The sequence below is a fragment of the Delphinus delphis genome, chromosome 6, assembly GCF_949987515.2.
Source record: "Delphinus delphis chromosome 6, mDelDel1.2, whole genome shotgun sequence".
Classification (NCBI taxonomy): Eukaryota; Metazoa; Chordata; class Mammalia; order Artiodactyla; family Delphinidae; genus Delphinus; species Delphinus delphis.
The window spans coordinates 5,583,372-5,609,011 of NC_082688.1; the positions used below are offsets into that span (position 1 = coordinate 5,583,372).

The 25,640-nt window shown below is 39.1% G+C and overlaps 1 protein-coding gene and 1 pseudogene across 1 annotated transcript in view; one reads left to right on the forward strand and one right to left on the reverse strand.

Moving 5' to 3' along the window:
• The window catches only part of ABL1 (ABL proto-oncogene 1, non-receptor tyrosine kinase), a 134,069-nt gene that overhangs the window by 66,743 nt on the left and 41,686 nt on the right, over positions 1 to 25,640 (reverse strand). The gene's annotated exons all lie outside the window — the stretch shown is intronic.
• Positions 5,366 to 6,870, forward strand: LOC132426484 (S-adenosylmethionine decarboxylase proenzyme pseudogene; annotated as a pseudogene).

A 25,640-nucleotide genomic window follows, 5' to 3' on the forward strand; every position in this document is an offset into this window, starting at 1 on the left:
GCTCAGCGGCCATGGCTCACGGGCCTAGCCGCTCCACGGCATGTGGGATCTTCCCAGACCGGGGCACGAACCCGTGTCCCCTGCATCGGCAGGCAGACTCTCAACCACTGCGCCACCAGGGAAGCCCTCAATCTACATTTTTATATATTAATTTTTAAACTAGTGAATGCATTATTTTATTAAAAAAAAAAAGTCATCACAGAAAATAGGGCTGGCCTGGCTTACCAACATAAGAACAGGAATCCTAATATCTTGCATCATGCTGGAATCCAGTAGGGGGGTTCTCTGGAATTTAAGTCTTATTGGTGTAACTATTTCACAGTAATTAAATCATCTTGGATCAATTCCAAGGCAGATTTATCCTACCATTAAGGCAACAACTTAAGCAATATTTTGCTCAAAAGAAGAGCTAGACTGTGAGCTCCCTAGGCAGCTGAAACTATGTCTTATGTCTGATCCATCTTTGTATATACCTACAGCCAAGTCCTGTATACAGTCACTCATTATTGATTGCTTGGGTTGGCTGAATTAAGAACCTAATTCCACCGTTAAGCAAATGGTGTTAAAGTGAATTTCCACAAGCCCTGTTTTCTAAGGGTAGTGATAGACATCGATTGTTGGGGGGTTCATTGGAACTCCACTTGGTGACTCCCTGGCCTTTGAACAGATTCTGGAGATATGAGGTTTGCATAAGCACCAGTCCCTCTCTTTTTTTTTTAAATTGAGGTATAGTGATTTATAATATTATATTAGTTTCAGGTGTATAACACAGTGTTTCAAATTTTTTTATAGCTCATACTCCATTTAAAGCTATTATAAAATATTGGCTATATTCCCTGTGCTGTAAAATATATCCTTGTAGCTTATTTATTTTATACATAGTAGTTTGTACCTCTTAATCCCCTCTGCCTTCCCTCTCCCCACTGATAACCACTGGTTTGTTCTCTATATCTTTAAGTCTGTTTCAGTTGTTATATTAATTCGTTTTATTTCTTAGATTCCACATATAAGTGACAACATACAGTATCTATCTTCCTCAGTCTGACATTTCACTAAGCATAATACCCTCCAGGTCCATCCATGTCACTGCAAATGGCAAAATTTCATTCTTTCTTGTGGCTGAGTAGTATTCCATTATACACATATACACACACATACACCCCACATCTTCTTTATCCATTCGTCTGTTGATGGACACTTAGGTTGCTTCCATATCTTGGCTATTGTAAATAATGCTGTTTTGAACATTGGGGTGTGTGTATCTTTTCAAGTTAGTGCTTTTGTTTTCTTTGGATATATATCCAGGAGTGGAATTGCTGGATCATATGGTAATTCTTTTTCAGTTTTTTGAGGAACCACCATATTGTTTTCCATAGGGGCTGCACTGATTTACATTCCCACCGGCAGTGTACAAGAGTTCCCTTTTCTCTACATCCTTGCCAATAATTGTTATTTGTGGTCTTTTTTGATGATAGCCATTCTGACAGGTGTGAGGTGTGGTTTTGATTTGCCTTTCTCTGATGATTAGTGATGTTAGACATCTTTTTATGTGTCTGTTGGTTATCTCTGTGTCTTCTTTGGAAAAATGTCTGTTCAGGTCTTCTGCCCATTTTAATTGGGTTGTTTATGTTTTTGATAATGAGTTGTATGAGCTATTTATATATTTTGGATAATAACCCCTATCAGTCATATCATTTGCAGATATTTTTTCCCATTCTGTGGGCTGTCCTTTCATATTGTCGATGGTTTCCTTTGCTGTGCAAAAGCTTTTAAGTTTAATCAGGCCCCATTTATTTATGTTTGCTTTTGCTTCCTTTGCCTTAGGACAGATAAAAAATATATTGTTACAATTTCTGTCAGTGTTCTATGCTTTCTTCTAGGAGTTTTATGGTTTCTGGTCTTACTTTTAATCTGAGTTTTTGTATATGGTGTAAGAAAATGTTCTAACTTTATTCCTTCATATGTAGCTGTCCAGTTTTCCCAGCACCACTTATTGAAGAGACTGTCTTTTCCCCCATTATATATTTTTGCCTCCTTTGACATAGATCAGTTGACCATTTAAGTGCATGGGTTTATTTCTGGTCTGTCTATTCTGTTCTACTGATCTATATGTCTGTTTTTGTGTCACTACCATACTGTTTTGATTATTGCAGCTTTGTAGTATAGTCTGAAGTCAGGAAGTGTGATACCTCTAGCTCTAGTCTTCTTTCTCAAGATTGCATAAGCACCATTCCTACTGACACCATTCTTGTGAGGTCTTCTTTTCCTGGCCCTTTGGGCCAAATACCTGCTCTCTTCATATTTGAACGCATATGTATCTCTCTCTAACTGGTGTAATTTTACCAATCTGAAATTGCAGTTGCCATTTTGAAAATTTTGTTATGAATAAGGTTTTTCATTTAAGAGACACATTAAACACAGAACAAAAAGGGAAGAAACCTCATGAGGAGAGTCTCTGTCTTGCCCATCTAAAAGACAGATCATCTTTTTAAATTGGGAGACCTCCTCTTTTCCACCATACTTACTAAGTGCCAGCTTTTAAAGGACATGACTTAATAGGATGCCAAGAATCTGAATTACTATTTAAATGAGCTGTACTGACTTTAGCTCTGGTAGGTTTTTTTTTTGGCCATGGCTCATGGGCCTAGCCGCTCCGCGGCATGTGGGATGTGGGATCTTCCCGGACCAGGGCACGAACCTGCATCCCCTGCATTGGCAGGTGGACTCTCAACCACTGCGCCACCAGGGAAGCCCTAGCTCTGGTAGTTTTGAGTGGGTCTGTCAAAATGGGTTTTGCCTTGTCTAAGTCTTCTCCTCTCCTTACACGGAGAAGATAATCAGCCACTCGTATCTATCTGCAGTCAGCTTGCTCTCACTTCTTTCTTCCTTCCTTTCCCATATTTTCTCTTTTCTTGGGAAAGTCTGGAGATTAACTAATTATAAATAGTTTTTCTGTCCTTATGTGCAGACTCAAGAAATACTAGTACAGATTAACAGTCCAAAATTTCCATAAGAAAGAGAGAAAAATTAAACTATTTTTGCTTCTACTTTTCCCTTACTGAAATTATAACCCAAAAGTTTAAATGTGGGTTTGGGTAATAGTTTTGTTTCCTATACCTAGGCTTAGTATATCCAAGAGTCTTAAAAATCTTTTTGGATATATGACCATAGGAGGTTTATTTATATTAAAATATTTATGTAATATTCCTGATAATTAGATGATTCTTTGGACTATATACAAGAGTGAGATAAAATTAGCTTAAAAATAACTATGCCTCCTGATTTTATCATGATATAAAAATAATGTAATAATTAAATCAATGTAAGATTTGGGGTTAATTTCTCATGGTTTAAACCTTCTAAATTAACTTTATTAGTTCTATGGATCCAGTAAGTTATCACTGTTTCCACAAATTGTTTAAAATTATAAAAAATAAAATTGAATTTAGTTGAAAGAACTTATATAATAAAATATCTTTTTTAAATGACTTAATCTCATGAATTCTTATAATGCTTTAAATCATAAAGATTTGATGTGTTGGTCTAAGTTTCAATTTCCAGATGTTTTGTCCACTTAAAGATCTCTTAAACAAATGATAAATTGAGTTAATTAATAATCTTTGGATATATGGATAATTTCTAACTAAAGGAAAAGATCCAAACATTGGGCACCACGTGTAGTTTTAAATTACCCTTTTTCCTTATTTTTATATAAAAATTACCTATAAATTGATTAACTGGATATGTAAATTTCTCTAAATGATATATCCATGCTTATTTTGACACTTTAAAATTTGTTAAAGTGACATAAAATGTATGCTCATAGAAAAATTTGCTAGACAGTTATTGGTTTCCAGTCTTCTAGTTTTCTCTTGTGTCTAGAAACTTTAACTTTAAAGTTGGCTAATATAAATGGTTACAGAGAAATAGGAATAGGTACATAAGATAAATGTGGTTTGTCTGTTTTTTTCATTAAGAAAATTATTAGTTTATTAAGACAGTAAACCAATATAATCTATGCATTGTTTTATTTAATGTGATATAATCAGTTAAATTTTACAACTAGTTAAGAGGTTTAATTTTATCATCTATGGGACTTCCCTGGTGGCGCAGTGGTTGGGAATCCGCCTGCCAATGCAGGGGACATGGGTTTGAGCCCTGGTCCAGGAAGATCCCACATGCCGCAGAGCAACTAAGCTTGTGCACCACAACTACTGAGCCTGTGCTCTAGAGCCCGGGAGCCACAACTACTGTGCCCACATGCCACAACTACTGAAGCCCACGCACTTAGAGCCTGTGCTCTGCAACAAGAGAAGCCACCGCAATAAGAAGCCCACACACTGCAATGAAGAGTAGCCCCCGCTTGTCTCAACTAGAGAAAGCCTGTGTGCAGCAACAGACCCAAGGCAGCCAAAAATAAATAAATAAAAACTAAAATTAAAAAAAAAATTTTGTCATCTATTCATAAACACATACCTAAGAAGGTATATTAATTAATTCCAAGTTTTATAAATGATAAAAGATACCAGAAGACAAATTTGATGATAAACTATTAATGGTAAAGGTAAAGGGTCTGAGGAAAATAAACTGTTTGTCTAGATTTATAATGCCTACAGATAGTGAATTTGAAGAAAATATTGAATTGTGTTTAAAAATACTGGAAATCTTGGCTCAATGTTAATAAATTTATTTATTCATTAAGAAAAGGACTTATAAATCTTTATTGCAAAATTTTAAAAGAATGATAGACAAAAAGTAAAATCAGAATTTGGGTTTTCTTTCTGTAAAGTGACCAAGTTATTCCATTGCCAGATAAAAGATTCCTTTCCTTTTTATCAACAAAATATTATGTTAACTATCTGAATTTTCTGTCATTACTCAAGAATCATTTTGAAAAGAAGTTCCCCCCTTTTTTTTTTAAGTTCCTATAATCAACAATTTCTTGTCTTTGGATACTATGACATGTCATATACAGAGGGGGTTGGAACATGCATAGAGAAACTCACAGCATTTCTGACTTGGTGAATCAGAAAAGTGAAGCCAGGAAACTACGAATGCTGAAGAGTGCAGAGTAATCTTAGAAGGGACAGAGGTGGGTGATCTCCAAACTCTGTACACTCATCTCTCACTGACCCTTGAACTACTCATACTCATATGTGGGACAGACTCAAAACAGCTAAGCTAAAGAAAAAAGATCTAAAGATAGCAACAACAACAAAAAACTCCGGGTGTTTGGAGAAAACCCTAAGCAACACACAAAAAAGCTACTAGAACTGAATTTAGCATATTGCAGGATACAAGTTCAGTATACAAAAGTCGTTCTTACTTCTATACATTAGCAATAAAAAGTTAGAGGCTTCCACAGTATGGCCGGCGACATTAGCTAGCGCTCGCTCTACTCTCTCTAACGCGGAAACAGCGGACTACAAGGGACTGAGCTGTATCTGCCTCTATTTCCAACAGACTCACGTTCAACTTTCGCTCACACACACAAAGAAAAAGCCGGGAAAATTTTATTAACTCTTTAAAAAAAAGTTAATATAAAATTATAGCAAAAATGGAACCTGAACTTTAGTTAACACAGCTGGAACAATTCGCAGCTGCGGCAGCAGCGGCAGGAGAAGAGATTTAATTTAGTTGATTTTCTGTGGTTGGTGGTTGTTCGCTAGTCTCATGGTGATGGAAGTTGAACATTTTTTTGAAGGCACCGAGAAGCTGCTGGAGGTTTGGTTCTCGAGGCAGCAACCCGGCGCAAACCAAGGATCTGGGGATCTTCGCACCATCCCAAGATCTGAGTGGGACATACTTTTGAAGGATGTGCAGTGTTCAATCGTAAGTGTGACAAAAACTGACAAGCAGGAGGCTTATGTACTCAGTGAGAGTGGCATGTTTGTCTCCAAGAGACGTTTCATTTTGAAGACATGTGGTACTACCCTCCTGCTGAAAGCACTGGTTCCCCTGTTGAAACTTGCTAGGGATTACAGTGGGTTTGACTCAAAGCTTCTTTTATTCTTGTAAGAGTTTCATGAAGTCTTCTCACCAAGGGTACCCACACTGGAATTTCCAGGAAGAAATAGAGTTTCTTAACGCAATTTTCCCAAATGGAGCAGCAAATTGTATGGGAGGCATGAATTCTGATTGTTGGTACTTGTATACTTTGGATTTCCCAGAGAGTCGGGTAATCAATCAGCCAGACCAAACCCTGGAAATTCTGATGAGTGAGCTTGACCCAGCAGTTATGGACCAGTTCTGCATGAAAGATGGTGTTACTGCAAAGGATGTCACTCGTGAGAGTGGAATTCGTGACCTCATACCAGGTTCTGTCATTGATCCCACACTGTTCAATCCTTGTGCGTATTCAATGAATGGAATGAAATTGGACGGAACTTATTGGACTATTCACATCACTCCAGAACCACAATTTTCTTATGTTAGCTTTGAAACAAACTTAAGTCAGACCTCCTATGATGACCTGATCAGGAAAGTTGTGGAAGTCTTCAAGCCAGGAAAATTTGTGACCACCCTGTTTGTAAATCAGAGTTCTAAATGTTGCACAGTGCTTTCTTCACCCCAGAAGATTGAAGGTTTTAAACGTCTTGATTGCCAGAGCGCTATGTTCAATGATTACAATTTTGCTTTTTTTCCCCCAGTTTTGCTAAGCAGCAGCAACAACAGCAGAGTTGATTAAGAAAAATGAAGAAAAAACGCAAAAAGAGAAACACACATAGAAGAAGGTGGTGGCTGCTTTTTAGATACTGATACCAAGGGCCATGCTTTTCATAACCACCACCTTGTAGTTGCAGAAAGCCCTAGATGTAATGATAGTGTAATCATTTTGAATTATAGGCATTATTATATCAAGGAGTTAGATATCTTGCATGAATGCTCTCTTCTGTGTTTAGGTATCCTATGCCACTCTTGTTGTGAAATTAAAGTGCATGTAGAAAAAACCTTTTACTATATGAAACTTTACTACACTTGTGGAAACAATTCAATTTGGTTTCTGTACAGTGTAATATTTCTCCAGGTACCATCCAAAATTCCCCACAGACAAGGCTTTCACCCTCATTAGGCGTTGGCCTCAGCCTAGACATCTGGGACTATTCTATTAAATTGCTACCAGGATTTTGCATCCAGTTACCTCCACTTACTAGAACATACTGTCTACTAATGTTACTGAAACCAATTTCTACTTCATACAGATGTTTTTGCAGCACCAATCAAAGTTCTTTTTCCACGAGTCGAGTCCTCTACGAAAATGACTGCAGTTATCCATTTTGTGTATTACGGGCTTCCCTGGTGGGGCAGTGGTTGAGAGTCCGCCTGCCGATGCAGGGGACACGGGTTCGTGCCCCGGTCCGGGAAGATCCCGCATGCCGCGGAGCGGCTGGGCCCGTGAGCCATGGCCGCTGAGCCTGCGCGTCCGGAGCCTGTGCTCCGCAACGGGAGAGGCCATAACAGTGAGAGGCCCGCGTACCGCAAAAAACAAAAAAACAAACATTTTGTGTATTACTATCTCACTGCTTCCTATACTTGTGTGACTTTAATTGATTCATTCCTCACCATGGTTTCTCCCTCCCAACCACACCCCCGCCCTAAAACAATACACTGTTACACTGTGGGTTTACACTAACCTTATACCCCAGAGGGGGAACGGGGTGGGGGGGATGGACTCTGGGCTTAATTTTCTTTTAAGGTCAAGGGAGTTTGGCATTTTTCGTTACTATGAGCTCTTTTGGAATAAGCTGGTGTTGATTAGCAAAGAAGGTGTACATTGATACTAGGGAATATTGGCAGAACTATATGGAAACCGTATGCCATTCTGTGCCCCCCGTTAAATGAGATTAGCCTCTCATGAGTACCATGGCTTTATTAACTTGCTAAGTAGTAGTATAAAAGAATTATCACTAAATTTGTTAGCAAGGAGATTTAAGATAAAGGTTGTATTGGATTCAACAAATCAAGTCAGCTCAGATGATGCAGCCTTTTCCACTAATTTCTATTAATGGTAATGCCATAAACTTTGGTTCAAAGCAGAATCGATGTCTTTGCCATCTTGTGACTTAAAAAGTTCTGTGACTTTGCGATGCATGTGATAGTGTTCTGACGGTTCCTCTTACTGGTATTTCTTTCACCGTGGAGTAACATCAAGTGATGAATGAGAACTGTTCAGATTACTCAGACATACTACACAGTGAAGCAGAATGCTATCCATAAAACATAACATACAAAATTCCAAAATGGTCAGTGGGAAATGACTAGAAATACAGGCTTAAAAGACTTGGCATCTTTTAGCTGTATTTGCTAATATGGACATCTAAGCAGCTGAGAAAAGAGCAAAGTTGACTCAATTTTGTATTTCTTCTTGTCCTCAAACAGTTTTTGATTCTTTCTGGATTGATGCAGTGATGTTTTTGTTCCCTCTATACTTATAAATGAAACACTTTTTTTTTTAGTGTTTCTAAACATAAATTCTACTTGGTTTGAAATCAAGTGGTTGGAACACTTTTGACTTTTAAACATGTTGATTCAGAGCTTCACTGAAGAAGCTTTCGATCAATGGATCAGTCCGATTCTGCAATTAGCGCGCAGTACCTAATGTTTTGGTGCTGTTATGAGGACCAATGCTCAAAGTGGATTTTCTTCTTGAACAGTGTCCCAGTAGATTTGATGAACATTTATTGGCTTGAGGTCTGATTCCCCCCACCCCAACAGATTTAAGATTTCTATTTAATGTTGAAAAACGGCACAAATTTGTATGGAACAAAGCCTAGAAAAATGAAAACTAGATTGAATAGTAATCTAAATTAATCCTAGTGTGTATGACAGAGGAGGGAAAATTTTGGTGCCATAATTTCTCTCTTTGTGGTGTTGGACTTAAATCAGTTGAAATGTATTTCTGTACCACAATTTAAGCTTCAATAAAGGTTTGCTTAATTCATTGTCTAGCGAAAAAAAAAGTTAGAAAGATTAAATAACAATTCTATTTACAATATCGTTTAACAATACTATTTATATACTTAATGAAAGATGTGCAAGCCCTGTACACTGAAAATTATTAAGACATTGGAAAGGGAAATTATAAAATACCTAAATACACTGAGAGACATACTCATGGATTGTAGAATATTGATTCCTCATGAAGCCAATATTAAGACGGCAATCCCCTCCAAATGGATAATAGACAATGCAATCTCAATCAAAATCTTCACTGGCTTTTTTGAAGAAATTGACAAGGTAATTCTAAACTTTATAAGGACAGGCAAAGACCTAGAATAGCTGAACAATTTTGAAAAAGAACAATAAAATCTGATGACACCTTAATTCAAGATACATTATACAGCTACAGTAACCAGGATAGTATGACATTGGTAGAAGAACAGACACATATCAACAGAATCAGAATAGAGTCCATCTGTAGGTCCATATTTACACTTGTCCTATGACCCAGAAATTCCATTCCTAGGTATTTCTCCAGCAAAAATAAAAGCGTATGTCCACACAACGACAAGTACAGGACTGTTCATAGCAGCAGTATTCATAAGAGCCCCAGCAACGGAAGCAATTCATATGTTATCCACTGATAAATGGATAAACAAACTTAGCAAGGAAAAGAAAAGAGACAGTATACACAACAACATGAATGAATACCAAAAAGTCATGCTATGTGGAAGAAATCAAATACAAAAGTCTATGGTTTTTGTATTATTCCACTTACATGAACTTCTTGAAAAGGCAAAATTACAGAGACAGAAGGCAGATGGATAGTTGCCTGGAATCAGTGGTTGGAGAAGGGAATTAACTGGAAAGGGGCACAGAAAAAATTGTTATAACGAGGGAACTGTTTTATAATCTCAGTTGTGACAGAGGTTCCATGATTACGCACCAAAATTCATCAAAACGTACACTTAAAATGGGTGGACTTTATTACATGTAAAGAATACCTTAATTTTTTTTTAATTACTTAAAAAAAATCTCCCAACCCAGGCCCTAATATTCTATACATATCCTCCCCTGACTAGGACTCTGTCAAGGTGCTGTTCAGTGTTCTCCATTTACTTCACTAAGATTTCCTTCCTTGACAGGCTTCCCTGAAGGTCTGTGAGGAGTTGATGTTAACAAAGTTCAACTATATTTCACTTATAAAAACCATTATGTTACAGATTTTCTCATCACGATATCAATAATGGTTGACACGTAACTTTTTACTTACTCTATCAGGCACTCTATATGCAATATCCCACTGAAATCCCATCAAACCCTTTAGGGAGGTGGCATTATGATCGACTTTCTTACTGAGGCCATAAGACTAAAGTTATTTGTCCAGGGTCACAGCTAATACATGATAGAATCTAGATCAGGACTCAGACTGGAGTATGTGTACCCCTTGGAAGTAAATGAAGATTTTCCAGGGGTTATTAGACACGGATCACTTTTAAGAGAATAAACTCCCAAACCTCAGCCTTCCTGTGTACTCTTCGTACGACCAATCTGCCTGAGCCAATGCACCTGCAACCCTCCCAGTAATTCTTTCCCATGGCCCTTTCACTATCACCTGTCATGCACTTTACCAAGGCAAAGCTCACCCTCACCACGGAGCACTGCTTACCAGTACGAACACCTCTGGGAGGACAAACACAGCTCCAAACATTGGCGTTACTGAAGCCTCCTTTCCTTATGGCACCTTAAACCCACAGTTTTATGACTCTCCTGGCTGCATTCACATTACTGTTAAGGGTGAAGCATGGGGCTGGAAGAGGGGCCTTGGAGGTTGCTCTGAACTCATGTACATCACAGAATGGGCTGGTATGTGTAAAGACAATTTTTGTTTAACCACCTTGCTTCTTCAATCCCCCTGCTATTCTTAAAGAATTCATTGTTATTATAGGAAGAGGCAGAGAACAAAGTCAAGAAAGGGCTGGTAGGAAATACTGAAGGCACAGGTTTCTCATTTCATCCAGGTAACAAACCGTGGCAAAGTACTGTACAATTTTCAAGAAATAGGAAAAGCACGCTGGGAAATATCAAGCAATCTCATGGCATGTCTCCTCTGTATTTCCACTATTCTCAAGTAGTGTGAAAGAGCTTGGTGGTTATTGTTTTCTTTTCTTTTTCTTTTTTTTAGAGATTCTTATTTTTACTTGAAAAGTAAAAATAAAAACAACAACAACAACAAAAAACAACTAAGGTACACATTGGGAATTGAACTACTATAGTTTTTCTTTCTAGAGATGTGACATCCATGTTTTCTGGTCAGTAACGTTCTACCAAATATTGTACTAAACCAGTGTACCAAATCCAAGCAGACAGATGACCAGTAAAGCTGTTTGCTATTGGTGATCATTCTTGATTTGCCAAAAGATTCTTAGATGTTGTAAATCCACATTTATTTTTTACTTGGGCACAAGTCTCCTGCTCCTTGTTACTTATCTACCTTTTCTGATTATTGGAATAATACACTTAGCAATTTGAGATTAATTTAACAGGAATATGTTACAGGTTCCATTGCGAGCAATAACTTAGTAACAGTCATTAATATACGTTTTGTAAGTTCCACACTTAATGTTGGGCCCAGTGTCTTCTCTGCCTTTCATTAATAACATCTACAAAGTAAATTAAATTGTACTCTGAGAAGCAGAACATCCACTTTAACATATGGTGGAGGATACAGTGTTTTCAAATGCAACCTTCTTAAACATGCAAGAAGCCAGGAGAAAAAGGTCTGATGAATATTCAACAAACAACAGGGGTTACTCCTAAGGGGGGTGATCAAGAGAAAGAGACATTTACTTATTTTAAAATAATGAGTAAATACTACCTTTGTAATAAAAACAATTACAACCAAAAAGTATTCATCAGAATAAGAATTAAAAGGTAATCATTTGTTTACTGGAAGCTTCTGGAAGCTGTATCAATTCTGACCTGCTGAAGAGATGAACACCAAAGGGCGGGAAAAGGAGAGAAAAAAAGAGGGAAAAAATGAAAAGGTACCTGGTCTAATCTCTTGATGTAGTGTTTGAACTTTGAGAACAGGTCCATGGGTTCTGGCAACAGAGATTTGCACCTGGAATCACAAACGCACTAGTCCTGGGAGTGGGAAGAACATCCTGTGTTCTTTTATTACCAAAATATTCCTATATGGAAAATGCCTGGAATAACCGTCAAACACAAATAAGAATGGTTTTGGCAGCAAGATTTAAATGTTAACCATCACGTTGTTGAATGCTTGTATGCAGTGACCACCCAATACTTACGGAGTACATAAAGCACTCAGAACAGGGTCTGACATAGTTAAGAGTAATGTAAGTTTGCTATCGTTATCATTATACTGCATTCTAGTAGTAGAGAAAGGTGAAAAGCATTTCACTGATTCATTCATTCACTCAATAAGTTTCTACTAAACATCTACTATGTGCCAGGTAATAGAATATGTACTGAGATTTAATAAAAGCACAAGATAGGCATGTTCCTGTGCTAAGCGAGCTTACAGTCCAGGAGGGGAGGGGCAGTGAACAAAGTATCACATTAATTAAAGTATAATTATAAATCAAAATAAGTTCTGCAAAGACAAGAATAAATCCTATGAGAGAATACAACAAAATGAAAGTTTATATAAAAAATTCTTAATGACTTGCGTAAGTTTTATAAATTCCTGTTTTTAAAAGATTCTCTCATTAAAATTCTTTTGATAAAGTAAAAGAGTAGAGACTACCAGTATTTTATTTTTTATTTCTATTCAGTTTTTTTAATTTTAATATTGTGGTATCATACCTAAACTAGAAATTTATATCCCACTTGAAAATATACTGATTGCTTAATCAGCCCAGCCATGGCTTTTTGTTAAGAATTTTTCATGTTTACAAAGTGAAAACCACTTATTCTCTAATTTATCTATTTAGTCAGTCAGTTGTGACTTCTAGACATCAGAGTCCCTTAAAGAGAAATATACCTTAACAACAAAAAAATGTGGCCAGTTATGCAAAATAAAGGTACCAAATTAAATCTTTAAGCTATGAATATGATAATCAATATATCATATCTGGACATAACTCTATTCATAAGTGCAATAACTTTAAGCAAAATTTTTTTTTTTTTTTTTTTTTTTTTTGCGTTACGTGGGCCTCTCACTGTTGTGGCCTCTCCCGTTGTGGAGCACAGGCTCCGGATGCACGGGCCCAGCCGCTCCGCGGCATGTGGGATCTTCCCGGACCGGGGCACGAACCCGTGTCCCCTGCATCGGCAGGTGGACTCTCAACCACTGCGTCACCAGGGAAGCCCTAAGCAAAAGTTTTGTATCTGTCAGGCTCATGCGCTTATGATATCGTTGGGAAAAACATTTTTAAAAATAAGAGCAAAGGAACAGCTACAAGGAACAGACTATTCCGAAACCACTTCCAGGAACAGGGTTTGTTTAAACAAAATGTATTAAGTGAAACCAGCTGCATTAAGGGTCGATGCCATCTGAAGTGGAATTCTAAAACCACCCACTTCATAATATCTGGGTAATTATTCCTTCCTGTTGCTATAAATGAAATACTCAGTGGCCAACGAGCTATGTAAGACAGCATGGCAAGGAGCAGTTCACCAATGAACAAAAAGCCCAATTGTAGTACAAGTGGATGCTCACAAGAAACCCTTGGGTCTTCCAGCTAGTCCAACTAGCTTTATGCTTCCTTATCACACATTGGACAAAGTGCTAAAGAAATGTGAAGAGAGTCGCTCTTTTGAGGGTACCAGGAGAGAGGTGCCTACAGTCAGGAATAATCATATTCTGCCAGTGGGTCAACTGATGACACTTTCACACAAACTGATGATTTAAAAAAAAAAAAAAAAAAAAAAAAAAAAACACTCCAGGAATTAAAAATATGCTTTAGGGAATTCTAAAATGCATACTTTTTTTCCAATCTGAAAACTAAAACAGATCTGAAGAAAAATGGAGCCTGAATCATAACCAAGGTTTCATTATTTAAAATCATTTTCCTTAACTTATAACAAAAGCATACGAAACGGCTTGCCCCTTTGATGACTTCCTGGTGGCAACATATCAGGGGAACCCTTCGGAAAGTCATGTGACCCAGTCAAGAAGATCATCCATTTTGAAAGTGTTTCCCAGTGTATCATCAGTACTGGCGGTAGGACTGTAATCAAAACAATGCAGTTGAGAAACGCAGCCATTAATCATTTTATTTTGGAAACCAATTAGGGGATGATGAAGGAAGAAAAAACAGTGATTCATTTGTTTTGATGAAATCTGGCCTTCAAAAGATAGAATGGGCCAGGAAACACACATATTTTTATGTTCTAAGGTATCTTAAACTTGGCCTTTAAAAAAAGATTCTTCCCAAGCTCAGTAAATGAACAAAATAAATCAGCTAGTTGATGAACTTGACTATGATATATTCTGCTAACTTTATGGATGTAAGCTTGCAGGTAAAAAAATATATATGACCTAAGGGCAGTCACAAACTTTGCTGTTTGAAGCACCAAACCCAACAAGATAGCGATGGACCATGATCCAAGGTCACCTGCAGGATGATGGTGGCTCACGTTTGAAACTGCATCATTAGCTGTGTTTACCTGACTCTTTAAAAAGCAGGCAAAGCTCAGTACTAAAACTCCAGTCAAAATGTGCAGTTCACAACACAGCTTGTACGGGCCAGATCTGTTTCTTAGAAGAAACAGTCTGAAACTTCTAAAATGCACGGAGAGGATAATATAAACAATGCTCTGAAAGGTTTAAGAACATTTCAATGACAGGAAATCCTCATTATTATGACTACCACCAGTTAAAAATGCAAGCACAACTACGTAGACAGTACGGTATTATTTGAAATATCTCTTAAAATATCTTATTTCTTTTTAAAATACCCTTTTTTAAGTTCTATTGAAGTATAGTTACTTTTCTCTTAAAATATCCTATTCAACATTTTCCACACACCTTAACCCATCTTATACCCTCCCCCATTCAATACTTCCACTCTTTGTGCTTCCCAGGACCCCACATCAGAAATCTTATTTGACATGGTTACTGGTTTGTTATAGAGAAGGGGTACAAGTGGAGGGCTGGGAGGATGAAGAAGTTCTTGAAGGACCAGTCGGTGCAGGAGGTAGCTGATAGAAACTGGAAAGGAAAAAGAAGAAAATCAAGAGACAAGCAGTGACATGAAAGGGGTCACCTCACTGGAGAGGCTTTCGGTTACTTGTGGCCTCAGGCTACCATGTGGCCTCTTGAAGGGCAGAATGTAAAGTTCTCAGTTTGACCAACCAACTCAGCGTCAGGAGAAAGGAAAAATGACACATTAGCAATGGGAAGCTCAGAGCGAATTCCCAGAGGCTGTCAAGACTCAACCTAAGTGATGGTATGTCCTCGCACAAATGTAGGGCTTACCTCAGAAGTGAACCCCGAGGCAACCTAGGTCTACTTCCTAGATGAAAATGCTATTCTATTTTCAACTTCATTTCTTACTTTCATTCTGTCTGGATGGAAGAAAGATGATTTGGGGGTTTAAGTCCTGGCTTGGTTCTAAACCAACTGGGATATTTAGGCAAGTTAATCCACATCTCTGGGTCTATTTAACTTCTTAAATTCTAAACCTTCTTTCTTAGAGTCATTTCCCTTCTTGAAATATATCCTTGAGAATGTCCTTTCATGATGAGTTCTCAGTGGTAAATTCTTTTTGTTTTTATTTATCTGAAAATGTCTTTATTTCATTCTCATTCTTGAAAGACTGTTTTATGGCTATACAATTCTAGGTTAATAGCTGTTTTCTCTGCCTACTTTGAAAATATTATTCTACCGTTTTAGGGCTTCTACTCTTGCTGTAGAAAAGCCAGCTGTCACTCTAATCCTTTGTAGGTGATCTGTCTTTTCTCTCTAGCTATTTTAAGAGTCTTTTCCATCTTTGATATTCTATAGGTTCACTATGTATTTAGACATGGGTTTCTTTCCTTCTTTTCCTTTCCTTTTTGACTGTGTTGGACTTTGATGGGCTTCCTGAACCTGAGAACTTTTATCTCTCGACCACACTCAGAACTTAGGACAAGAGAGGACCCCGTCCTCAATTCCACAATTTAACAGACTGCAGCTCTCCCCACAAGGCAAGGGGTCTGAAGGCTCAGGGGATGTGCCCACCAAGAGCCTAACTACCATATTCTAGGTATCCAGGACCCTGGAATTCCCTACCTAATCAGCTCCAAGCCCACATTCAGGGCTTACATGGATCTCTTCCCACCACTCTGAAGGTGGAATGCACCAGCAGTGTGGGGGGCAGATTAAACATGCCAGAGGTGTCCTCTAGTGGCATGTTTGTGAGAAATGTAAACAGAGATTATGTAGGCAGGCTGAAACATCTACACATGTGTGCTTGAGGCCCCTCACAGTGCACAAAAAAGCTGGGGGAAGAAAGAGAAGAGGGTCAGGCCATAGGTCAGGGTCTGGCTCAGTCTGTGCTGCTACATGCCAGTGCAAAGCTCTGTGAAGTTCAGACACTCTAAATTTCTAGGTTACTATGGTATATTCACCAAGGCAGGAGTATAGAACATATTTTATTTAGTAATTTGTTACACCTGTAACTTTTAAATATTTAGACATATAGTTTGTGGGCCTCCATTTATACTGATGCCCTAACTTCCACAAATGACAAGGGATGGCCTGCTGTTTATCAATTATAAAAATTCTCACCAGTTATCTCTTTCAGTATTTCCTCTTTGCCATTCCCCCTAGCATCCTCTTATGTTCTTGGAACTCCAATTAAACATAAGTTGGATCTTCTCACTATATACCCTGTCTCTTAATCAATCATATTTTCTATCTCTTTAAACTGCAAGCTGTGTTACTTATTCAGATTTATCTTCCAATTCATTAATTCTCTCTTCAGCTACATCTATTCTGATATTCAACCCCTCCTTGAATTTTTTATTTCAAAGATTACACTTTTCACTTCTTGACATTATATTTGGTTTTTAAAATAAATTTGCCTGGTTGTTCTTGATGATATCTTTTTCTTTACTCATATTTTCAATTCCTTCTTTTGTTTCCAAAAATTACTAAGTGATTTTATTTTATATTCAATATCCAGTATTTCCAATATCTGAAATCTTTAGATGTCAGAGTTTACTATGATTTCTATTGACTCTTGCTCATGATATCCTGTCTCTGTGTGTCTGTGTGTCTGCCTGTCTCTTTTGGTGTGTTCATTTTAGTTGGAATGATCCACGGGAATTCTTTGAGTCCAAAGAAGACTTCAATTTGCTTCTGTCATGTGCCCACGGACACTAAAAACCTAGGTCCACTTTAAATCAAGATTTCCAACTTGCAATTATGGGGGAGCAGTGTCACGCAAATAGTATAAAATCAATTTCCAAACCCATGTGAGAGCTAGTCAGTAGCCACAAGTTCTCATGTGAGTTTTTTTTTTTTTACTTTGTCCTCCACCCAAAGCCAAAAGTGAAATGGAAAATTTTCTTTGCTGCTTGATACTGTGTAAAGTACTCCTCTCCTAGTCCACCTTTTCTCTGAGAGTGTAACCTCTCTGAAGTCTTGGCTTTACAAGAAACCGTCTTGGATCAGCAACCCCTTCCTCTACCCTAAGAGAGCCCAAGCTTGTCACAGGCACACCACTCTCCTCCCTCACCCCACCAGAGTTCTGGGTCATTTGAATCTGTATACCCAGGGCATCATCAATTTCTGGGGTTAAAGTTTTGTGAGGAGCAGATTATTTACATGGTCAGGGAATGTCTTCCCCACAGATTGCTTTTTAGTTGCAAGAGGAACACTAGCAACTGATTATCCAATGGAGGAACCAAACCACACCCTTGACTAGATAATCAAAATTAATGTCACTAATGACAGGCAGAAGGACACTGTGTGCACCTGGATGATACCATGAGAAAGAAATAACATCACTCCTGCAGTATTCTAACCAAGAATGTGTAACCTGAATCTAATAGTAGGGAAACATCAGACCAAAACTGAAAAACATTCTATAAACTAACTGGCCTTTACTCTTTAAAAATATCAATGTTATGCAAGACAGAAATACTAAGGAACTGTTCCAGATTACAGGAGATTAAAGAACATGACAATGCAATCCATGATCCTGGGCTGGATCCTACACTTGGGGGTGGGGGTGGGGGGATGCTATAAAAGGCATTACTGTGAGAAAACTGGAATATGGACGGTAGATTAAACAAAATTATTGTTATCAGGGTTAAATTCTTAAAATTGGTAATTATACGGTAGTTAAATAAGAGAATATCCTTGTTCTAAAGAAATACATTTGAAGCATAAGGGACAAAATGTTACAACCTAATCTCAACTGACTCAGAAAAATGAATTTTCTATCCACATACACATACAGAAAGAGAGAGAGGAGCGGGGAGAATGATAAAGCAAATGTAATGTGGCAAAATGCTAAAAGTTGATGACTCTAAGTAAAGAGCATGTGGGAATCTCTACTATTCTAGTAAATTTTGAAACAATTTCAAAATACAAAGTAAAAACCACGGTTGGTCAAACTTGAGCCAATGGTAGATGTGGAAAACAGAAGAAACAAACATACAATGTTTGCATTAGCAAACTGTACTGATCTATGAGGAACCTAGAACTCCATTTTACCAAATATTTCTGCTGAGGAACAGGTGAAGAAATAATACAGAGTTCTGCTCCTGCTTAAGACATAGAAAGCTGTAAGAGAACACCCGTCCCAACCTAACAAGAAAAGGCTAGATAATCTATAAAATCATACCATTTCTCGAGCTAATCAGAGAGCTGAGGTCACAAGGTAACCAAGTGAACAGAATTCTAAAGAGTGACAAGTCCCTCCAAAGAGACAAGACATACAAACTGTGTGACCTTTCACAGAGCACAGGAGGAACAGGTGGCTGCCATAAAATTAGGTAAGAGGAAAACAGCTTAAATTTTAATAAATTCTTATAAAGCCGAGTGTGGCTTAGTATAACATATCGAATCTCTGGGAGTTCCAGACATCACAGCTGTCTGAACTGACTTGCAAGCTCTTTTCCATGGGGCCTCTACTAGATGCTCATGATAAAGATTGGGAGCAGAGAAGGAGACTGGAGAGAGCCCCCCAGTACTGAACTGGGATAAAACCTTGCCCACTTGCGTGAAAACTTTAATCCATTGGGGGGAGGGCAGGAAACCCTCCCTGCCCCCAGGATCCAGGCAAAGATCTACTGCTTCTGGGGGTGGAGGAGAAGCAAAGCCATTGTCAGCTGGATCGTGCACTGGTACAATATAGAGGTCTGCTATTGCTGGGGAGGAGGGGCCCATGAGAAATTCTATCCCACCCAACCAACACCCCCCGCCCCCGGAAGGTAGAGTTTGGGTGACACAGAGCACCGGTGGAAGTGCTGGAATGCTAAGAGAGCCCCACCACAGGACATGTCTAAGACTAAAGACTAAGAGGACCGAGAAATTCTCTGCCCCGACCAACCATGAGCCTGGCTCCAAGTAAAAAGCTACAGCAGGGCTCCCCTGGTGGCGCAGTGGTTGAGAGTCCGCCTGCCGATGCAGGGGACACGGGTTCGTGCCCCGGTCCGGGAAGATCCCACATGCCACGGAGCGGCTGGGCCCGTGAGCCATGGCCGCTGAGCCTGCGCGTCCGGAGCCTGTGCTCCGCAACGGGAGAGGCCACAGCAGTGAGAGGCCCGCGTACCGCAAAAAAAAAAAAAAAAAAAAGCTACAGCAATTTACCACTAGGGTAATAATAAAGGTAGGTTAAAAGTAAAAGAATGGGGAAAAAATATTACGCAAGCATTATCAAAAGAAAGATGAACTGGCTATCAGAACAAGAAATATTACCAGGGATAAGGAGGGATGTTACATGGTGATAAAAGGGTCCATTCAACTAAAAGTCTTAACAATCCTAAATGTGTATGTACCTAATAACAGAGCTTCAAAATATAAAAAGAAATACTATAAATAAAAGTAATGTAGTCTTCCCTTTAATCCTGACTAGTCATTTCTTTGCTTTTCCTCCATCCTTACTGGTCCAACTTTTATTACTTACTATCATATGATAACCAGCTTTTAAAGCTAATTATTTACATAATTGTTTACTTATTATTATATGATAACCAGCTTTTAAAGCTAATAACTCATTTCAAAATATGCCATATTTTCACTGCAGCACTGTTTGTGTTAGCAAAATAACTCAAATGTCCTTCTATGACAAATCGGCAGAGATGTTTACTGCATTAGGGAAGAGGGAGCAAATGATATGAGAGGAGCTCCATCCCACCAGAAAGAAGTAGAAGGTCCAACCCTTCCATCATATCAAAGTGTGAAGAGAAGAAGAGAGGAAGAAGCAAATAGTCAAACAAGTGTCATTACTTCCCCTCCCTGCAAAATTCGGAGGGAAGAGATGATGTATCAGTCAGGGTCCAGTCAAGAGATGGAAACCAAACCAGTAATTTGTACAGGGAAATTTTAATATAAAGAATTAACTAACAAAAAGTTGTTAACTAATAAGAGGATTTTCTGACTGTGTGTTCTTAGGAGTCCATATTTGTCTATTTGGCCTCCATTAATTACAGGGCCAACTTGCTTAGATCTGCCCTGTGGTCCAGAGCCAACACTCGAAACCACCCCCTTATCTGCGTCTCATACACCCAGCCAGTACTTCCCCTGCCCTAAGTCATCCAGGGCCAAGCACCAGACAACTAGGGCTGAGGGAAAGCAAACAAGGAAGGAACTAAAGAACTCAGAAGCACCTCCCCTCCACTCCAAAGACTAGGTTCAGATCCTGCAGAGAGGTCGTGCTCCGCAGGAACACACAGCCTGCTGGCGGCAAGGACGCCTGCCAGAGCGAGTAATCCACAGAGGTCTATGAAAGTGGCCCACCGTGCAGTGGAGACATTTGTTGGAGGGTGTGAAAGGGTTGGCGTCAGTCCACAGTACGGCCTCCCGGGTGGTCTGTGAGGGACGCTGAGTGTCACTGGGCATAGCCCACTGAAGGACATACCCCACTGAAAATCAGCACACCGGAAATAGGAAAGGAAACCCCTTCTCCCTCGATGGCCTTGCAGTGTCCCTTTAACATTGTCCCTCTGTTGACAAAGCCTAACATTAAGCCAGCTGGCAAGGGAGAAGTGCTTACGGAGTCCAGATCCTGTGTCACAAAGCAGAGCGAAGAAAAATGGATTTGGAGATGAAGGGCAATAAACTGGTAACTGGCACACTGAGGGGAAGGGAGGGCAGACTGGTAGATTGAGGGGGAAACAATGAACTTTTGCCCCACCTCCTAATTGAAACTCCGAGAGAAGATCACCTTGCGGGATGCAACCTCCCATCCATATATACACGGATGGCCACAGAATAAAAGTTGGGAGTAGCACGGCAGGTAAGGTAGAGAGACCTTGTTAATTAAAACACTTCTCTTTACTTCTCCCCACTACAACATGGCAATTTATGAGGAAGGCAGATAGGTGACTTTTTTTTTTTAAGACTAGCATATCTCTGCACAGCTGGGTAGTAGAGTAGTATACAAATCTATGACTCTTCTACATTACTGTATGTCTTAAAAAAAGAGGAAAAAACCAAAAAGAACACACAAACTTGTAAATGCATAGAATATTGCACTTCATCAAATCTAAGATGCCACTGTGAGACACACCTTTACTTTATGTTCCATTAAACCATGGCATTCTATTATAATAGAATTATTATAAGATCCACCCTGATTTTAGAGATTTTTTTTCTTTTCAATTTTTTAACTATTTTTTTAAACTGAAGTATAGTTGATATATGTTCCAGGTATACAATATAGTGATTCACAATTTTTAAAGGTTATATTCCATTTGTAGTTATTATAAAATATTTGCTATAGAGTTTTTTAATGTGAAATAATGGACATTTTGGAATTAATTACAGTAGCTTTGAAAAAATACAGAAGAAACTAGTAAGGTAGACCTTACTTCTACTGAATGCCTGCCTTTGTTGCTTTAATCTTCTTACTGTGTGTGTACGTGTATTTAAAAAACACACATGTAAAAAAAAAAAACACACACACACACACACATGTACAAACTTCCATACTATTCACCTTAAATTCTCTCCTTAAAAAACATCCTTGCCATCCTCAATTTGAGGGAAGAACTTAAATTCCTACCTGGACACATTCTAATCCCAACAAGTATGTGTTTCCAATTCACAGCCGCTTAAATTCAAATGTAACCTACTGCTCTACCACTTTGCATTCCGGCGGGTATCTTCTTGGTGCCTCATTTTATTACCAGAACACATCTGTGTGAACCGGCAAAGTAAAGGATGCAATCTCTAAAGCAGGTGTGTTGACTGTCCCACACAGAGGAGACAACCACAGCCTCCATCCCATCTCACCAGCTCTCTAAGGTTCACATAAAAGGATGCCAACGATTGATTTGATATTCCACGTGAGAGGTACACTTTTGGTGGTTACTTTCAACTTCACAGGAGTCTTCAGCTCCACGAGGAACTTCATAGGCCATCTAGTTCATCCTAAACTCTCTGAGGGGTTCATGTTTAAAACGTTACTGAGAGCTGGGGAATTCTGAATATGGACTGCATGTTGAACAATGTTATTGGGTTAATGCTGGTTTTCTTATGTGCTGCAACGGTGCTGCGGTGGTGTAAGAGAATGTCCTTATTCTTGGCTATCATGAGTCTACAGCCAATTTCCAGGTGGTCTGGTAAAAGGGAAGTGTTTTATGTAAAGAGAGATGGAGAGCGTGTGGCAAGTGTTAAGAGTTGGAATCAAGGTGAGGGATAGATTGGTAGTTCTTTGCACTATTCTTTCAAGTTTTTATAGGTTTGAAATTTTTCATAATAAAAAATAAAGAAAATAAAATAATTGCTCTTGATAAATACAATCTATCCTTCTTAACATCTTCAGGAAAGGAAATTCCACGACTTCCCATGAAGCCAATACAGCTACAGCACCTTAGTAAGGACAGTCACAACTACCACTGCAGTAGCTACAATTACTGGGGGTTCTCTGCAGGCACCGTGCTAAGAGCTTTAGTGCACTGCCTCTTCGCATCCTCTCAATAATCCTTTGAGGTGGGTGTGTGTTATCTCCATTCCTATCTCACAGGAGTCAGAGCCAAAGCTTTCAAGGGCCAATCCAGTAACGGTGTGATCCCACTCAAGTTATGGTAGAGTCAGGATTTCTGGATAGAGAAACTCTGGAGCCCACACTCTTTACACTACCATCTCTTCAAACCGAGATCAGGACTCATTCTTGGTCATGAAATCCAGCAGTAAGTCACAGCCAGCATTTTTCAATATGAAATAAAAAAGAACAATCACTGTGCTGTATAATGAGTATATGTATTAATTCAGAGACTTTCTTCAGATACACACACACACACACACACACACACTCACTCAAAGTAGAGTATTCCCCACGCAGGTTGCAATGCTTGAAAACCACTGCATTATTCTATATTGCCTCCTTCCACCTCTTTCATTTCCTGCCCAGAAGGCTCACTGTTTAGGAGACTAGAGGAAAAAAAAGCAAAGCAATGCAGATTTGTATAGTTAAGGGAAAAATTCTATTGAGAATTCTCTAATCTCAGAGTAAGCCAAAATAATATACTTGTAGTGCACACTATCAGATAATCATGCAGCTGGCAGATTTGCTAATATAAAAGACATTTGCAAGTAGGAATTTGGATAATCCCCTTGATGTTTATTATAGTAAGATGTTATCTGCAATCCTATTAAATAATATCAATTTAAAATTCTGGCTGAAATAGTATATATAAATATGCTCAATTGGTAAAGTTAAGTGAAGATTCTTCTCTGGTGATTCTTCTCCACTGAAAATCCCATTGCATGTCAACATGACTGAGGTCAAGAATGACCAGGGAAAACCATACTGAGAAGTCCAAGTTGAGGAGTGTATGTATGTGTCTGTGCTGTTTGGGGGGGTGGGGGGAGGTGGGCAGGGCAAGTGAGCGGTAGAGAATTATATCAATAGAGTCTCCCCAAACCAAGCACCCAACTAGATGTCCTATTTTTAAAGGTTAAATGACAAAAGTGAAGGGAAAAAAAATTCCATATGGGTTTAAGGCCCACCGTTAAAGGAGGGTTATCTGAATTAATCTTACCATTACCAAATGAAGTCATAGGAAGAAAGTACTATGTCTTTAAATCCACAGCAATTTTTCATTCCAAGTTTCTGTTTGAGGCCATTACTGCTCCCTTGGGACTGTGTTGACTCACTGCATCTTCAGAATGACGCAAGTGAGCTTCTCTGTACAACTTCAAAACAGACTGTGAATATATCCAGGCAAAGGCTGTCTTAGGAGCCAAGAGATCAATCAGGCACCCATTCACAGAACCGCTAGGACCGGGCAGGCGATGAGAGTGTTGCGCTCCGCATCTTCAGTTTCATCACAGTCTAATCACTTTCTTCAACTGGTAAGATGGCTTGACCATTTTTTCTAAATCTTTTCTTAACTTGCCCATCCTCTCTGGGACCTCACATCCATCTTCACTGCCCATTTAGGGGCCAATCTACTTTCTTGGACTTACTTGATCATGTCGTAAGAAAAGAATGAAAACAAGAAAGCCACTTCAAATTTCTCCAGTGCTGGGTGTCTCACACAGCTCCAGTTCCCTCCTCTAATTTTTTTCTTTATCTAAAAAAAGAAAACTCATTGTGGGGAGTGGGAGAGCAACTTAAATTATCCATGCTCTCCTGCCCCATTATTAGAAATAACTGAGAGCTGGCTGTAAGTCTGTATTTCTTCCAGCACTAGTAGAGATGACACCGAATGGCTCACCTAATCTCCTAAATCAGTCCCCATCTGCATCCACCAACCATGGGCATAGCGGATAACGGAAAGGACTGGCAATGGCAGACCTCCACCCAGCCATTCAAAATGAAGAGCCTCAGCCCATGGCGTGTGCCAGGCTCAATGCAGGCGCTGGGGACACAGCAGACTGACTAAGACAGTCACAGCCCTTCCCTGCATGGAGCTGACAGTATAGTGAAGGAGGAAGGCTTTACATAACTGCCACACTAATAGGGTTCATTATAAGTAAGGAACATGCCAACACAGACTAACACGAGTGCTAGAGAATCTGAGAGCGGAAAGGTCTCTGTGAAAGTGACAGGTAAGATGAGACCTGGAGGAGGAGGTGATGTTAGCCAAGGAGAGGAAAGTGTGAGATATGGGAAGTGGGGGGAACAGTTCACCTAGAAATAGCAGGTACAAAGGCCTGAGGCAAGGAAGGACCTACTACGAGAATCAATATGAGGTGAACAGAATCCAAAACTGAAGCTTCAAGAGGTTTCATCTGGGGACTGGTCAGATACACACAGTCCCAAGATCACCACCAATATGACAAAGGCAAATAAGGCTACACCTGCATGGCCTGTAACCAGATAACTCTGGTGTCACCTGGTTCATCACATTTCCAGCCCTACAGCTTCCTTCCCAAAACACACAACCAAAAACCAGAGACTGAACCAACATAAAATGTGTCTGCTTTTTAAAAAAGTAGTTTACATTTGGGGCTGATCATTTGCACACAGTGTTCTTTTGAGAACACTCAAATTATAAAAGGTGTCATCCGTGGTGCCAGAAAGCAAAGTGGGCTCTTTTAATACAATAGCTGAGCAGCTGTAGAT